Source organism: Giraffa tippelskirchi, chromosome 2 (genome assembly GCF_054371585.1).
Source record: "Giraffa tippelskirchi isolate mGirTip1 chromosome 2, T2T-mGirTip1v1.2.pri, whole genome shotgun sequence".
Lineage (NCBI taxonomy): Eukaryota > Metazoa > Chordata > Mammalia > Artiodactyla > Giraffidae > Giraffa > Giraffa tippelskirchi.
Genome location: NC_137276.1, coordinates 175,634,746 through 175,652,768, shown reverse-complemented (window position 1 = coordinate 175,652,768; position 18,023 = coordinate 175,634,746). Strand labels below are relative to the sequence as shown.

At 40.9% G+C, this 18,023-nt stretch overlaps 1 non-coding gene across 1 annotated transcript; it reads right to left on the bottom strand.

Moving 5' to 3' along the window:
- Nucleotides 1-1,186: 1,186 nt before the first annotated feature.
- LOC145539981 (U6 spliceosomal RNA) lies at nt 1,187-1,290 on the bottom strand. Its single transcript, XR_014078118.1, has one exon. It is a non-coding gene; the product is annotated as a U6 spliceosomal RNA (small nuclear RNA).
- Between the last annotated feature and the right edge of the window lie 16,733 nt (nt 1,291-18,023).

Below are 18,023 nucleotides of genomic sequence, written 5' to 3'. Positions count from 1 at the left end.
TTATTGCACATAGTTCCTTTTGTTTTGCTTTTGTCATTATTTGCAGCAACTGGGAGATACTTTCAGAATTCTCTGTAAAATAAAGGCCAGGACGTGTAGCCCTAGTCTAGCTAAAGGGTGTCAGGTGACATTGTTCTGGGTCACCAGGCACATCCAAGGATGATGACAATCCCTAGCAAAAGTGTGAACATTGAAATGAGGTGAGCTTAAATGTCTGTGATCACATAGTCAATAAAATGTGTAGCATTATGAAAATACTTCAGTTATAAGTTCACTGAGCAGGTGAGTTCAATAGCAGTCTTCATTACTTGTGTAATAACCAAGACTGGCAGTAACAGACAGTAAGACATCAAATGACTTTATTTTCTTTTCCATTATGGCTTATTACAGGGTATTGAATATTGTTCCCTGTGCTATACAGTAGAACCTTATTGTTTATACATTCTATACACAGTACTTTGCATCTGCTAGCCCCAAACTCCCAATCCATCTCTCCCCTGCCACCCTGTCATTTCCCCCACCCCTTGCATCCCTTGGCAACCACAGGTTATTTTCTATACCTGTGAGTCTGTTTCTGTTTCATAGAAATTCATTTGTGTCATATTTTAGACTCCACATATAAATGACATGGTATTTATCTTTTTCTTTCTGATTTACTGCACTTAATATGATAACATTTAGGCCCATACATATAGCTGCAAATGACTTTATTTCCTTCTTTTTTCTGGCTGAGTAATATTCCATCGTGTATAGGTATTTGCATCTTCTTTATCCATTCTTCTGTCAGTGGACATGCTTCCATGTCTTGGCTATTGTAAATAGTGCTTCTATGAACATAGTGATGCATGTATATTTTTGAGTTACAGGTTTTTTTCCCCAGATATATGCCTAGGAGTGGGACTGCTGATTGTATAGAAACTCTATTTTTCGTTTTTTAAAGAAACTCCATACTTTTCTCCATAGTGGCTGCATCAGTTTACATTCCCACCAACAATGTAGAAGGGCTCCCTCTTGTCCACACCCTCTCCAGCATTCATTATTTGTAGACTTTAATTGATGGCCATTCTAAAAGTGATATTAAACATCTTTTCATGTGCCTATTAGCCATCTGTATGTCATCTTTGGAGAAATATCTATTTAGGCCTTCTGCCTTTTTTTTGCTTTTTTTTGATGGATAAACATGAATAAAAATATGGAATGTTTCACAAATTTGCGTGTCATCCTTGTGCAGGGGCCCTGCTAATCTCTTTATCATTCCAATTTTAGTATATGTGCCACCGAAGCAAGCAATGGGTTGTTTTTGTTTTTTTTTTTTTTGTTATTGAGTTCTATGAGCTGTTTGTATATTTTTGAAATTAAGCACCTTATGCTTAAAATAAACATGCAGCCCAGTGCTTTGAGTGAGAGACTGCATCATTTTCTCCACCGACCCCATTCATCCCTTCAGGGCGTTTCCCTGGCTGCTGGAGCTGGACTCCGGCACCCTTGTTGTTTACATCATTTGCAAATATTTCCTTCTAGTCTGTAGGTTGTCTTTTTTTCGTTTTGTTCATGGTTCCCTTTGCTGTGCAAAGGATTAGATTAGATTCCATTTGTTTATTTTTGCTTTTGTTTCTATTGCCTTGGTAGACTGACTTAAGAAAGCATTGATACGATTTAAGACAACAAGTGGCTTTTTAAAGTTATTGACCTTGTGGCTGGAAAATCTAGAAAGTTTAACTTTCAAGTTTGAAGTTAATTCAAAGTGAGGAGGGATAGCTAGTATGTTGCAATGTTGGATAGTTCAACTAGGATTCAAAAGGCTGAAATAGAAAGCATTTCTATTTACAACTCTATAAAACAGTTCAAAATTATGAAACATGCTCATCACATGTAAAATATCAATTGATCTAAAAGCAAAGGATGGGGAGATCTGACTTGACAAAACTTATGGTCACAAAGAGTTGGACATGACTGAGTGACTAACATTACCTTCACACTTCTTCATGGTCTTTGGGGGAAATGATTGTTTGGATTATAAGTTTAAAAAGATTTAGCAGTCTGATTAAAGTAAAGGAAATGTTCACAAAACTTCAAAACTGTGCAACCTTAGGCAGTATAAACAAAAGTCTACCAAACCAGGGAGGGAATATTCCCTTTGTCCTCCAGACTGTCCCTGTAACCTTCGCAGTGTTGCTGTGGAACAGGAGCACAATTTGAGCAGGATAGCCATGTTGTATCTATGAACTAATGCTAACTTTCTCTCTCTCATGCTAACTATGCTTCGTGATCACCCCTAGAGTTTTGTTTTTTAAATTGTTATGCAATGTGATAAATTTTAATGTAAATTTAACACCCTTTACTATGATCAAAATAGTCAACATATTCATCACCCCCTAAAGTCTCCTTGTGCCTGTCTGTAATTCTGCCCAGCTATCTTTTCTGTTTCCAACCTCCTTCCCTAGGCAACCATTGCTCTTCTTTCTGTCTATATAAACTAGCTTACATTGTGAAGACAGTACGCATTCTTTTTTGCCTTTCACTTGGCATAGTTATTTTATATCCATTCATGGTGTTGTTTGTAGCAATAATTGACTTCTTTTCAATGCTGAGTATTATTCTGCTGTTTATCCATATCCAGTTTTGGGGTATTAGAAATAAGGCAGCTATGAACATATGTGTACATGTCTTTGTATAGATGTGGGCTTTTTCTTTTGGATACATTCCTAGGAGTGGACAGGTTGGATCATGTGATAGGTGTAAAGCAGTACCGCACAAGTGGCTGTATTATTTTACATTCCCACCAACGCTGTATGAAAGTTCCCGTTCCTGCTCATTCTTATTGACAACGTATGTGCAGCCTTTTAAATTTTTTAGTCATACTGATATATATGAAGCAATAGCTCATTGTTGTTTTAAGTTGTGTTCTCCTAATGAGTAATGATGTTGAGCATATTTTTTAATGTGCTTATTTACCACCTCTATGTTTTTGTGTTGGTGAAGTGTCTATTCAAATCTTTTTTCCATTTTGTATTGGACATTTATTTTCTTATTATTTAGTTTTGAGAGTTCATTAGACATTCTGGATACAAGCTCTTCATCTGATATAAACTTTGCAAATATATTCTTTTCAGTCTATGTCTGTCTTTTCATTCTTTTAACAGTGTCTTTTGAAGGGTTAGGTTTAATATTTAAAAGTTTAATATTCTGATGAAGTCCAATTTATCAACACTTCTTAATGGATTGTATTTTGGTTTCTTATATAAGAAATGTTGCCTAACCCAAGGTCACAGAGATATTCTTTTTTTTCCCCTAGAGGTTTCATAGTATTAGGTTTTACATTTAGGTCTATATTATATTTTGAGTTAGTTTTTGTCTATGGTACAAGGCATGGATTGAAGTTCATATTTTTACATAAGGCTAGGCTTCCCACATGGCTCAGTGGTAGAGAATCTGTCAGTTAATGTAGGATACCCAAGAGACGTGGCTTCAATCCCTGGGTTGGGAAGATTTCCTGGAGTAGGAAATGGCAACACATTCCAATATTCTTGCCTGGAAAATTCCATAGACAGAGGAGCCTGGTGGGCTATAGTCCATGAGGTTGAAGAGTCCAACATGACTGAGCAACTGAGCACACAATGTCCACTTTTTCCATACCTTTGTCTGTTGAGAAGTCTAATCTTTCAACACTGAGTTGCCTTTGCTCCTTTGTCAAAAATGAGTGTGCGTTTATGTATAGGTATATTTCTGGCTCCCCTCTATCTTTCCATTGATCTGTTTATCAATTAAAGCTTTCATGATACCAATACTACACCGTCTTTTTTTTAATTTATTTTAATTGGAGGATAATTACTTTACAATATTGTGGTTGTTTTTGCCATACATAGACATGAATCAACCATGGGTGCACACATGTACTCCCATACTGAACACCTCCCTCTTCCCTCCCCAAGTTCAATGCATGAACTTGCACTGGCCATCTATTTTGCATATGGTAATATACATGTTTCAACGCTATTCTCTCAAATCATACCACCCTTGCCTTCTCCCACACAGCCCAAAAGTCTGTTCTTTACATCTGTGTCTTTTGCTGCCTTGCATATAGGATAATTGTTACTGTCTTTCTAAATTCCATATATATGCATTAATATACTGTATTGGTGTTTCTCTTTTTGACTTACTTCTCTCTGCCAATACTACACACTCTCGATTACTCTAGCTAAATCTTGAAACCAGTCCATCCTAAAGGAGATCAGTCCTGAGTGTTCATTGGAAGGACTGATGTTGAAGCTGAAACTCCAATATTTTGGCCACCTGATGTGAAGAGCTGACTCATTTGAAAAGACCCTGATGCTGGTAAAGATTGAGGGCAGGAGGAGAAGGGGACAACAGAGGATGAGATGGCTGGATGGCATCACTGACTCGATGGACATGGGTTTGGGTAAACTCCGGGAGTTGGTGATGGACAGGGAGGCCTGGCGTGCTGCGATTCATGGGGTTGCAAAGACTCGGACACAACTGAGCGACTGAACTGAACTGAACTGAAATCTTGAAATCTGGTGGTGTCAGACCAGTCTGACTTTGTTCTTCTTTCTCAAAGTTGTTTGGCCATTCTAGGTACTCTGCATTGCCACAAAAACTTTAAAATCATCTTGTTACTTTCTACTTCAAAAGTATGTAGGGATTTTGATTGGAATTGTGTTTATTTCATAGATGAATTTAGAGTCTTCCATATAAATCAATATTGAATCTTTCCACATATGAACAAAGATGTATTTTGTCATTTATTTCTGAGGTCTTACTTAGTTTTTCTCAAAAATATTTTATTTAGTATATAAGTCTTTCATTCCTCTTGCCAGAGATATTTCTAAGGAGTTAATATTCTTAATTCTTTTGTAAATGATATTGTTTTATAGTATCAATTTCCAATAATTTATTGGCAGCATATAGAAATACAAATTTTTTTTTTACATGTTGGTCTTGTATCCTACAACCTTGCACTTATTTGTTCTAGTATTTTTTCTTTGTTTTGGGGTATTTTTTTTGGTAAATTCTTTCGGATTTTGTACATAGATAATTATGTCATTTGAAAATAATGACAGTTTTATTTCTTTCCAGTCTGGCTGACTTTTATTTCTCTCCTCCCCTTTGCCTCTCTGTCTCTGTGTCTCTCCTTCTGGCTCTCTATCTGTCTTTCTATAAATATACGTATATTCAAAAATTCCTCTTGTGTTTCATTTTTGATAGTTTGTTTTTATTTCAAGTTCACTAATATTTTCTTCTGTGATGTCTAACTTGCCATTAATCTCATTCAATAAAATTTTCATCTCCCATATTGTAGTTTTCATTACTAGAAATTCAATGTACCTGCTTTTCTTTTGCATATTTCTACTTAATTTTTTGAATATAAAGAATACAGTTGTAATAATGGTTTTAATGCCCTCATCTTCCAAGTTTAATATCTGTATTAGTCTAGGTCACTTTGATTGATTTTTTTTCCCTGTCATTATGAAGCATTAATAGCTATTGGAAATAACTCCTGAGTAAGATTTTAAAAACTCCTGATTTAACATCTGACTAGCAGGCCTAAAATTAAACAATCTAAATTATAATATCAAAAGATCCATGAAAATTGTCTATAAAGAGAGTCCTATATATTATGAATTGATTGTTAAGAACCTGAAAGTGGAAAGTGTGCTATTGATAAGATGAAGGAAAAAAATCTCAATGAATGAAAAATAGTAAGAGCAGCAACTACAGAGAAATGCAATTAGAAATTCAGAGAAAACTAAGTGCATATCATAAAGTCATGTTATAAACATGAAGCAAATGACATTGCATGATTAGAACAATAGATGGAAATGAAAAGGCAGCATTTTCTGAAATAATGAGGCAAAATATTAGACAGTTCAGGAAAATGAAGTGAAAATGTTTTGCATTCATGTGTTGTTTCTTTGAGCTTTCCTAATTACTAGATTTAATTTTGTTTCTGGGATGTATTTAGTTTTCCTCTCTTGAAACTAATTTTTCTTCCTTTCAGAGCAGCCTGCCTATTAATTTCCTCCAAAGCTTCAAACTTGTTCTTTCTTTTAAATTAAAAAATAGTTTTGTTCTTGTTGTTTAACCTTAGTGGTATCTTTAGATGCTTAAGAGACAGTTGATGAAGTATTAGTTCTAGAAACACTTATGTCCATTGAGAAATATTTAAAAAAAACTCTCACACAATCACTTAATCCTCTTAATGTTTTTGCTTTGTTTTTCTTATACCTCAAAAATTATTTTGGATGGAATAATTCTTGTTTTGAAGAAATAATTTTCTGAAGTTTATAAGGTTTGTTTCTACAAATAGTCTTTGACTTATGATGGTTTGATTTAATATTTTTTGACTTTGTAATGGTGAGAGAGCTATCTAGTGAAAATCACACTTGGAGTTTTGCATTTTGATCTTTTCCTGGGGTAGTGATATGTGGTAAGATATTCTCTAGTGATGCTGGGGCAGTGGCAGTGAGCCACTGTTCTCAGTCAACCATGTGATCAGGGGAGTAAACAACCAATATACTTGCAACCCCATGTACCCATCATATAACCATTCTGTTTTTTACTTTCAGTACAGTATTCAATAAATTATATGAGATATTGAGCATTTTATTATAAAACAGGCTTTGGGTTAGATGATTTTGCCCAACTGTAGGCTGATGTGTTTTGAGTGTGTTTAAGGCAGGCTAGGCTCAGCTGTGATATTTGGTAGATTGTTGTTTAGTTACTAAGTCCATGTACAGACCCAATGGACTGTAGCCTGCCAGGCTCCTCTGTCCATGGGATTTCCCAGGCAAGAATACTGGAATGGATTGCCATTTCCTTCTCTAAGGGATCTTCCTGACTCAGGGATTGAACCTGTATCTCCTGCATTGGCAGGCAGATTCTTTACCACTGAGCCAGCTGTGAAGCTCTGAGTGGTAGGTTAGGTGTAGTTAAAGGCATTTTTGACTTGGGATACTTTCAACTTATGATGAGTTTATTGGGATGTAACCCCACCACAAGTCGAGAAAGATCTGTAGTTGCTTTCTTTTGCTATTTCTTTATGTTCTTGAAGGAAAACTGTTTGTTGGAGTGTTACACAATTTTAACACTCACACAGTGGTTCCTTTGCCTTCTGGTCCAGCTGTTGAATAATCATCATGAACAGTACCAAAACAAGTCTTATTTCCTACCAAGAGGGTTAGAACAGACTTGGTCTTCATAATTAGTCATATCCAGTAAGCATTTAATTATGCTCTATTTAAAGATTTTGGCACAGTCATATTGACTTTTCAAAAACATTTGTGACATAAGGTGACCTGGATACTAGAAGCTACCAGGAAGATTTTAATTGCTTGAGGAACTTCATCTAATTCTTGCAGTGACTGTAGTCCTGGCTATTATCCAGTTCACACCTCTTTTCTCTACCCTACTTCAACAGCTGAATGAAGCAAGACTGTATAGTCATATAATAGAACAGCATTCACATAGCAAGTGTCCATTAAATGTTTGAATGGAGAAATAGATGGTCTATTTTATTCATCAGATACCTGGAAACTAACGTTAAATAATTCTTCCCTCATTTAAAGTTACACAGACAGGTGTTTATAAGCTTTGGTAGGAGAGTAATAGTGCTGTAAAATAACATTAGCTGCCATTTATTGCACTCTTTTATATTTGTCAGGCTCCTTCCTAAATCCTTTATGTGCATTCTTGGATTTATAGCTTACACTATCTTATGAGCTGGGCATTGTTCTCCTCTCTTTACAGAGGAAGAAATTGAAGCATTAGAGAGATTAGTGAGCTCATGATCACTTACTGAAGGAATGATAGGACTGGGATTCAAATTCCAGGGTGCTTGGATTCAAGCCCTGAGCCCCTAACCACTGGTCTAGATTGTCTTGGGAAAGTAGCCACTATCAAAAGACAGCTGAGGGATTTGGGAACACTTCATATCCTGAAGGGAACTAAAATTAAAGAAGATGATCTAATAAAGGCAATTTGGACTTTTGTGTCTAAGTTTTACCTGAGACCCTGAGCTTATGTCTGTCCCCCAAACTATCATAGGGAATAGATTAATGTCTTCCCACATTCTTTCTCTGATTATAGTGCTATGAGTTTTTGGATAATGTAGTGCCTCAGAAATGGCAGTCTTGAAAGTAGCTGTAGGTAAAAGCAAATTTGACCTGCCTACCCTCTCCATAACCTTTTTCACATCCCAGATCTGAAGGGCTATTGGCCAAGACATTTAAATTATTTTCTACATGAGTCTCTGCTGATGGTTATTTACTATTACAATTTGTTGAGTACCTACCATACCGTAAGACAGTCATTATTTTAAAAGTCATGGTAAAATATGCATAACATAAAATTTGCCATTTTAATAATTTAAAAATGTGTGATTTAAAGACATTATTTACATTTGCAGTGTTATTCAAGCAGCTCTTCCATGTATTTCTAAAACCCTTTCATCATCTCAGAAACTCTGTATCCATTAAGCAACAACGGGTCATTCCTCCCTTCCTCTAGTCACTGGTAACCTCTAATGACTTTCTGTCTCCATGAATTTACCTATTCTAGATATTTCATGTAAGTGACATTATACAATATTTTTTTATTTATGTCTAACTCATTTCACTTAAAGTTCAAGATTCGTCCATGTTGTAGTATGTTTTAGAACTTCATTCCTTTCTGTGGCTGAGTAATATTCCATTGTATGTATACTGTATATCACAATTGTTTACCCATTCATCTGTTGATGAACACTTAGGTTGTTTCTGCCTATTGTGAACAATGCTGTCATGAACATTCGCATACTAGTATTTGTTTTAGTTCTCATTTCAATTATTTTGGTGTATGCCTGGTAGTAGAATTGCTGGGTCATATGACAATTCTATGTTTAACTTTTTGAGGAACAAACTCTTTTCCAAGGCAGATATACCATTTATATTCCCACACTTCTTCTGATTATTTAGTTATATCTTGTTTATAGAGGTTTTCACAGCAGACTGTCCAATTGGAGTTTTTAACACTATACCAAGGAGCTTGTCCATTTTAGGCAAGTGTCTAAATAGTGATGATCTTTCTGAGGTGGAGAACAATCTGTATTCCTATAGCTCTTCCCAGTTTATGAAACACTAGTTTTTGTTTCCTCCAATAATGTTATAGGCAGGAATCATTCTCTTCCATTATAAAGATGAAGAGATGTAGCCTCAGAGAGATGGAGGGACAATCCAGAAGTCACAGGCATGGTGAGGGGGACAAAAGGCTTCAGATGCAGGCTTCGGATTCCAAGTCCTAGATGTGACCTACTGCACACAGTGGGGCACAGGGAGCCGCGAATGGAACTTCTGGGCTGCCCTTTTCCAGTTGGTACCAGAAAGGTAGGTTGAAGGTGAGGACTATCAAAATTACCCCACTTGTGGCCTCCTGTTGGAGTAGAATGGCTTTTTAATAATGAAATTATAATTTATGTTCAGAGGCTCAGACTGTAAAGAATCTGCCTGCAATGCAGGAAACCCGGGTTTGATCCTTGGGTTGAGAAGATCCCCTGGGGAAGAGAATAGCAACCTACTCCAGTATTCTTGCCTGGAGATTTCCATGGACAGAGGAGCTTGGTGGGCTACAGTCCACGGAGTCACAAAGAGTTGGGCATGACTTCACAACTAACACTGCACTTCACTTTACAGTGAAACAAACAGAATATACAGTTTGATCACCTTTTTCTTAATTTTTTTTTTAATGTGGACCATTTTTAAAGACTGAATTGAATCTATTACAGTATTGCTTCTGCTTTATATTTTGGGATTTTGGCCTTGAGGCATGTGGGGTCCTAGTTACCTGATCAGGGATCAAACCTGCACACCCTGCACTGGAAGGCAAAGTCATAACCACTGGACCACCAGGGAAGTCCCAGTTTGATCACTTTTGACAAATACAGACACTCATGTAACCCACCTAGGATCAAGATGGAGAGCATCTCTATCACTCCAGCCCCATTTCAATCAACCCCCACCCCCCAAAAGCAGGTCTTCCTGCCAAAAATACTCAGTTTTGATTTTTGTCCCATAGCTTCAGAAAACTGCTTTGAGATGGTTCTGTTTCTGTTCTCCCATAGTCCACCCATGGGAGGGGCTGGACTGGCAGCAGGGACCATGTCACTTCTTTTGGTTGTCATGGTCAACCTGGCACCAGGCTATACACATGGAGCTGCCAGCTTGTGTCACTAATCAGAGACAGTGTCTCTGTGACAACAGCTCATTGCTGCATTCACTAGGCAGTGAGGGGCATTCAAGCAGCTACCCGACCTTGCCTGAGGCTCTTGTTGGCTGGCACATAACAAACCACTGGAATCAAGAAAATTGAGACAAAATAAAACATCAACCCCATTTTATTCCCCCACTGTGGGGATAGTGAGTTATAAGCTGATAGACATCTATGGTGGGGCTCCCCCTCAAGGGACAGACTCTCCCCTGTACCCAGGGGAGACTGAGTCATGCCCTAAAGCCCTTTAGCTAACATCACAGTCTATAGTGGCAGCCGTCACTACTCCCATTTATTAGTGGTGACTGTGGTCATTCTGTCCAGGTGACCTATTTATGGTGGCCATTCCCTTTTGGGGAGGGAAATAGGTTTGGGAAATTGGACTTTACCCAGAAGATGGCAGGTAACTGACTGGACTCAGACTTAAGAGGTGCTTCTAAGGAGAGAGGCCTGGTGGTCCAGTCCTGTGTCCCATACCTGAGCTCCATTTCTAGCCTGGGAAGCTCTTTCTGGGGTGCTAGTATAAGCTGGGATGGTCCCCCTTTTACCCCTACAACTGTCCTTGCCAATTCCTTGAAAGTACATTCTTTATCTGCCTTCTTCACACATGCAGCTTGAGTGAGGTCACTTTGTACTTGGAGCAAGATCCATCTCTTGGTTTTCCCATTCTCGGCAGAGACCATTCTCTGCCTGGTTAGGAAAGGCGCTAGGAGAGGCTGGAGTGTGGAGCACTCCGCCCAGCCAAGCTGAAGGCAGCAGCAGGAGGGACCCTTGTCTTTGGAAACTGCCTATTACATGCTCTTCTTGGTCCTGCCAGTGAAGAGCAGGGGTGGGGAGCAGTTCATCCGCACATCCCTGGTCATGCAGGAGACAATGGATACAGATAATAACTTGTTTTCACTCATGATTGCTTATCTTTGCCTCCAACTGGCAAGCCAGAATGGGGTTGGCACTCCGGCAACAGCAGCAGTGAGAAACAGCCTTTTCATTAATGTGTGGAGACACAGGGACCATGGCTCAGGTGGGGCCTGGGCATTTTATGATTTTTAAGAGAAGGTTCCAGATTCTTCTTTTCTCTTTGCTAACTGATTTTCCCCAATGATTCTCTGTTGAAAAGTGAAGTGAAAGTGAAAGTCACTCAGTCATGTCCGACTCTTTGTGACTCCATGGACTATAGAGATGATGAAATTCTCCAGGCTAGAATACTGGCGTGGGTAGCCGTTCCCTTCTCCAGGGGATCTTCTCAACCCAGGGATTGAACCCAGGTCTCCCTCATTGCAGGTGGATTCTTTACCAGCTGAGCCACCAGGGAAGCCCTTGCCCTTGTTTTACTTGGAGCTGCATAGATTCAAATAACCCCACTTCATCTAGAAAAGACAGATAATCGAGGTTCTGCCTGGTGAAAGTGTTGAGAGAAAGCTTATAGAAATCTTCAGGGATGAAAATAAATGGCGCTGAGCCTGGGCTGTGGTCCTGAGGCTGACCTGTCAATGCCTAAGTGAGGAAGGTGAGGGAGGGAATGAGAGCTCTGGCCCCAGTGTGATTGCCGTTGTACCCTTAACAGGACATACCTGGGGCTTGGACATTCAATTATGCTTGCTGTGTGTGCGTGCATGCGCTCACACACTCACACACACTGAGCTGGAATTGAAATCATCTCAAGTGAGAATTCTTGTGATGCATTTAAGGGGCCTGCATTTGACAGGTTGCTACCTAGTTATGGACTAAAATCTCACCAGGCACCCCCATAGCTTATCGCCTGTCATTTCAAAACAAAGACATCCTGCTTCCCCGTTCTGTGTCACATCTCATCGGTTCCTTCTCAGCAGAATCTTACTTTCATGACGAGCTTAGTGCCACCTCCCTGACTTTCATCAGATGAGAACTTGAAAAAAAAAAAAAAAGAAAAAACAAAACAAAAAACCCATTCCATGTTTTGACTTGGATTCTAGGTGTTATTCTCTCAGTCCAGCTTGAAAGAAAAAAAAAAAACCCACCCCACGAGGGGGCAGGCCCGCTTTCCTGTCTTCTGCCAGCACACAGCCTCTGAAGTGTGTGAAGAAGAGAGGAAGAGACAATTAACACTCAGCACCAATCTGCATTTCCTTTTTAGCTGCCATTTACACGCTGCTCAGGTTTTGAAAACCAGCATTTCATGCTACTCCCCAGAGAGCCAGCACCAGCTTCAGCAGGATCCATCTGCACAGCAGTCACTGAGCTGAAATCTTCAGCCAACCCCAAATTCATTTATCTATTTATTTATTTTGAAAAATGAGAGAGAGGAAAAGAGAGAGGGGGTGAGTGCACGAGCTCACGAGCTGGGTGCAGAGAATAGATTAGAATCTGCTAATATTTCACATGCACACTTGATCACTCCCCGTGCTGGTCTAGGCAGGGGTGAGTCGGTGGAGTTTTCCTTTGATTATCTTTTAGATTCGTGTGAGCGGTGAGCGAATGTGCTGGAGCCATGTGACCACAGGAGATGACAAGCTGTGGGGTTCGAGGCTGGAAGGGCACACTGGCTGAGCTTTGGTGCCGCTCATCAGCCTGTGTGTCAGCATGTTCTTGCTGATGAGGAACAGCGGGGAGAAAAGCCGCCCTGGGAAGTTGCTGCTGGGGGTAGGACGAGTTACAAGATGCTTCTGGGGGAGGGAGATGTGTGTCATCAACTCCTCAGGTCTGGCCAACTTGCTTTATTTCCTCCAGCCCCCAAAGGGTTGAGAATTGAAGCCTAATGGCTTCAATAACCTTGCTGATTTCTTCATTATTATTTTTTAAACTGAATTCACCACCGCAGGAGGTCACTGAGTCAACGGTCACAGCTGGCTTTTAAAAAGGGGTTGAGTCATTCTGTGATTGGTAAAACAGAGACTCAGCCTGAGATGGGGGTAATCAAATTTCCTGCTTCAAGGCATCAGTTGATCACTACAGGGGTCAGAAAGAAGTGTTTTTCTCATGCAAGTCCTGGCATGAATATCTAGGTGAATGCAAAGCAAAGTGAAAAAAAAAAAAAGGATTAGCTCTTTTTTTTTTTTTTTTTGAGAGCAGCAGGGCTGAAAAACCCATCCTTACTTTAATAGACCAATGAGTGCTCTGATTCCATCTAGCTCTGCTCAGATGGCAGTTGTGATTATAGTGTTACGGACACATTTCCCAACTAAGCAGGGCAAGATGGTGCTGTCTGCATGGGCCCAGATTTGCTCATGGATGGGCACAGGTGTGTTCAGATGGGGAAAATACTTCAGGGCAGGAGTAGGAGATAGGGTGAGCATATGTCAGTTGAAATTGGTGAGTTTACATAAGAAGCCCATATGATCTCTGGGTGCAGTTGTCACATGATACCACACGTTCTCAGGATTCAGGGGTGTTTTGCATCTCTTGTAGTGACACGGACACGTAACTTGGCCTTCTTAGCCCACCAGAGAGGCAGCAAAAATAAAGTTATAATAAACAGCTTTTGCTTTTCTGGCTCTGTCCTTACTAGATGGGATTTCCAAGATTTCAAATTCTCAAATAGTTTTTGGAGTCCTCCATGACAAGGATGTCCTTCTTCTGCTGTTCTGACTAATGCCACCACATTCAGACGATATGGGTTCAAATGCCGAATTCATTCATTCAGTCAAAGTACATTTAAGGGGCTTCCCTGGTGGCTCAGACAGTAAAGTATCTGCCTGCAATGTGGGAAACCTGGATTTGATCCCTGGGTTAGGAAGATCCCCTGGGGAAAGGAATGTCTACCTACTCCAGTATTCTTGCCTGGAGAATTCCATGGACAGAGGAGCCTTGCGGGCTACATGGAATTGCAAAGAGTCGGATATGGCTGAGAGACTAACACTGGTGGTCCAGTGGCTAAGACTCTGCACTCCCAATGCAAGGGGCCCAGGTTTGATCCCTGGTCAGGGAACTAGATCCTACATGGCATAACTGAGTAAGATCCTCAGGCCACAGTTAAGATCTAGGGCAGTCAAATAAATAATTTTTTTTTTAAGTATGTTTTAAAGGAGTGCTTTGTGTGAACTTAACACTATAGGAAAGAACAGTTTGAGTTTTCATGAAATTTAGGTTCCAGGGAAGGGAGACACATGTAAACAAACAACTGAGTCTTTAATATTCCAGGTAGAGATTGATGCTATGGAGAAAAATACATTTGGGTGGTGGGCCGAGAGGGGAAGGTGATGGTAGTTTCATGTTAGCTCAGCTAGGTATGAGGGGCTTACTTCTGAAGTGAGTCTTTAGTAGAGACTGAGAGGAACAAATCATCTAGGGGACAGAATCTCAGAGGAGAGGGCAGCAGGCACGGAGCCAGGGGGCAGGTATGCTCAGCATGTTCCAGGAACGGAGAGGAAGCTGGCTGACTAAAAGAGTCTGGATGTCAAAGGGGAGATATAGGCTGAAACTGTCACCTGAGGTGTGGTTGTAGCCAGAGAAGGTAAAACACCCAAAGGCTAAAACCCTAAGAGATTCCAACATCTAAATGTTGAGGGAGATGAGGAGGAACCATCCAAGGAGACTGAGATGACCAGCTGGTAAGAGAGCAGTGCTCTGGAAGGGAAGGAGACCAAGCATTTAAGAAGGAAGTGTGAGCATCTGAGTCAACTGCTGCTGGAAGTCAAGTTAGAATTTGCCACTGCATTTAAGATTGAGTGGTCATCGATGACCTTGGTGAGAGCTGCTTTAGTTGCATGGAGGGAACAAAACTCTACTTGTGATGTGTTCAAGAAAAGATAGAAAAGAAGAATGGGAGAGAGTGAGTAAAGACAATCACTTTAAGGAGTTTTGTTGTGAAGGGGAATAGAAATAGAACCGTAGTTTGATTTAGATGTGGGATCAAAGGGAGTTGTTTGTGTTTCTGGTTGGAGAAATAGCATCATGTTTTTATATGGATTCAGTGGAGAAGAAAAATTGGTACAAAAACAATGTCATTGAGCAGACATGAGGAGATGGGGTATAGTGCAAAGAAGAGAGACAGACTTTAGGGAGAAGATGAACAGTTCATAGCAGCAGATGGGAAGGTTAAGTGTAATACATGGACATAAGTGTGGAAAGATGTAGATGTGACAGTAGAAGCTTGTGTAGATACTTCTGGTTGCTCAAATTTTTCAGTGAAATGGAAAGTAAAGTTATCAACCAAGCATTCTTGAGGAGGAAGAGAGGGTGTTGCAGGTTTGAATAGAAGGAGAAACTGGTGAAATGATTCTGGGAAAGTGAGTGGATGAGGGAAATACAGCAGGCTGCCAGGCAGCACTGGGGGCCCACTTGAGGCTTGTGATAAGACTAAAGTGAGACCAGTCAGCAAGCTTGTTTCCTTCAGTCATGCTCAACTGCTCAGATGCAGGTATGGAGTAAAGAAACAGTTGTCTTAAACTGGTACAACAAAGAAGGAGCAGGTTGACGCTGTTGAAGAGCTACACAGGGAGTAACACAATGATGGAATCTAAGTTGGGTGAGAAGACAGGAGGTAGGGAAAGGGTGAGGGGAAATAATAAGATGCCAGGAACAATGGTTTGTTGGTCCTGGTGTGGTACAAGAACTGTTGGAGCTGGGAGTCTAGAAAAGATAAGCTGGAAAGAGAGGAGGCAGTGGTCTCAGAGGGAGATGCTGGAATAGAGAGTGCATTGCATTGCAGCTGGTGATGTCTAGGCAGGGGCCTGAACATGGGCTGGCTGGCCAAGAGGGTAACAGCAAGGTCACTGGAGGAGAGGAGCTGAAATAACGTGGTGGGGGGCAGCCTTGGGAGGAGCATCTCCCTACCAGACAGCTACCCCTTGGGTACTTCCACTTCCTGCTGTGGTTTACATAGGTGGTGCCTTCTGGAGCCCAACTCCCTGAAGTCTAGTTGGATGTGGAAGGCACCAAGAATTATGATAGAAAAAGTATCTTTGGAAAGAGTCCGACTAATTAAAATCTTCAAGGAGTGAGTGGGAGGGATGCAGAGGTTAGTAATCAGGAGGGGACATAAGGAGGAGGACCAACTCATCCTCAACACAGGGCCTCTGGAAGAACAGAAACAAAGACAGACAGACAGACTCCATCATGGTGGCTGCAGGTCCTCCATTGTCTGTGTGTTAACTGACTCTGGGAGAATTATTTAACCTCTTTGTGCCTCAGTTTTCCCAAATGGAAAATGGAGAAAGTCATTGTATCTCTTTCACAGGGTCATTCTGAAGATTCAATGAGATAATATGTATGAAATGTGCTTAAGATACAGTACATGGCCCAGAGTGGTATGTTTTTTTAATGATTGAAGCAGTTGTATCAGTTACCTGGGTCACCAGAGCCCAGTGTTTTTAAAAGGACTGAACGAGCCCTTGGCAGGTGCTGAGGCACTTCTCAAGGAGGGCGAGGTGCAGGCTGGGACTGGACGAGACACCAACTTTGCCATGAGAGCTTCAGAGAAGAGAGTGAAGAAAGCAGGCCCACTGCCAAGATGGAGCAATTAAATATGTAGAGGGCTGAGAGGCTTGACAGGAAAAATGGAAGTAAAGCATGTTTCTAATCAGAGCCATGATGAGGGCTGCCTGGAGGCTCTACTGGTAATTGATGTGCCTCTGACAATAATTAGAAACAATTTCTGGGGACTATAGGATAGAGTCACCTCGTGATATTATTTACCACGGAGAGTAGTGTCTGGAGTGAAAATGGATGTTATTATTTCCTTGGAACATATTAGAAGGTGACTTCATGGTGAATAGATTTTTCAAGATATTTGACATTCGCTGACTTTCTATTTAACTCCTCTTAGACACAGAGGCCATTACTGTAATGACAATCCCTGGATTTATCTCTGTTAATGGCAGAAGACACGTGAGAGAGAAGTCATCCCTGTGTGGGCTCTGGACTAAATGGGAACTTAGCCGCGTTGCCTCCCCAGCCACTGAGACCTGAGGGATTCTGGGAGCTCAGGTGGCCTGAGCGCAGCTTCAGTCTAACAGAGACTCACCCACAAAGACTGAGGGGTGTGATTAGCATGACCGGCATTGCCTTTTTTTAAGGTGACCTTTATTTTACGTCACTTGGCATGAAGTGAGATAATGTATGCACGATGCTTAGCACAGAGCCTAGCACATAGCAAGAACGCAGAAAGTGTTGACTCATTAATTTTATTTTCTTGGGTTTTTCTGACAAGACTTAGGGGCCTTCCATATTTGGCATTCTCCAAGCGCTGGGGATGTGGAAAGAGTTGGGAGAGGGACAGTGGCGTTATTGGGCCATGAAGCTAGTGGGTTGTATTCCCCTTGGGAAGCCCGAGGAGTTTGTACTTGGGTGAGCTTTTCTTGGGGCATCCACCTGTAGGCAAGATGCCAAAAGCCAGTTAGCAGCAAGGGTACCACATAGGGGTTTGAAGTCAGAGCTTTATAGATCAAAGAGAATGCACTTGCCTTCTGCCCCCTCTGCACTGGCAGCCAAATAAGAGTGATGTGGTGCCCAGGGAAGGAGGCACAGAGGGCAACGCCTATCATTGCACCTGGCCTCCAGGCCAAAGGGACAAAGCCTACTTTACCAGGTTGGGAAACAACAGTAAAGGCTTTTTGATGTCTAAAGCCTACAGATGGTTCTCAAAAGAAGTGTTATTGGCATTTTGGGAAGGGTAGTCTTCTCTGGGTGGCACAACCCCAAGCAATGCAGGATATATGGTGCCTGTGGATCCACCCACTACTGTCAGAAGAGCCTCTCACATCACAGGTGCTGGAGTGACTGAGAAAACCCCACACATCTTAGCCTCCCCAGTCTTGGAATCCCAGTAGGAACAGCAACATGCCTAG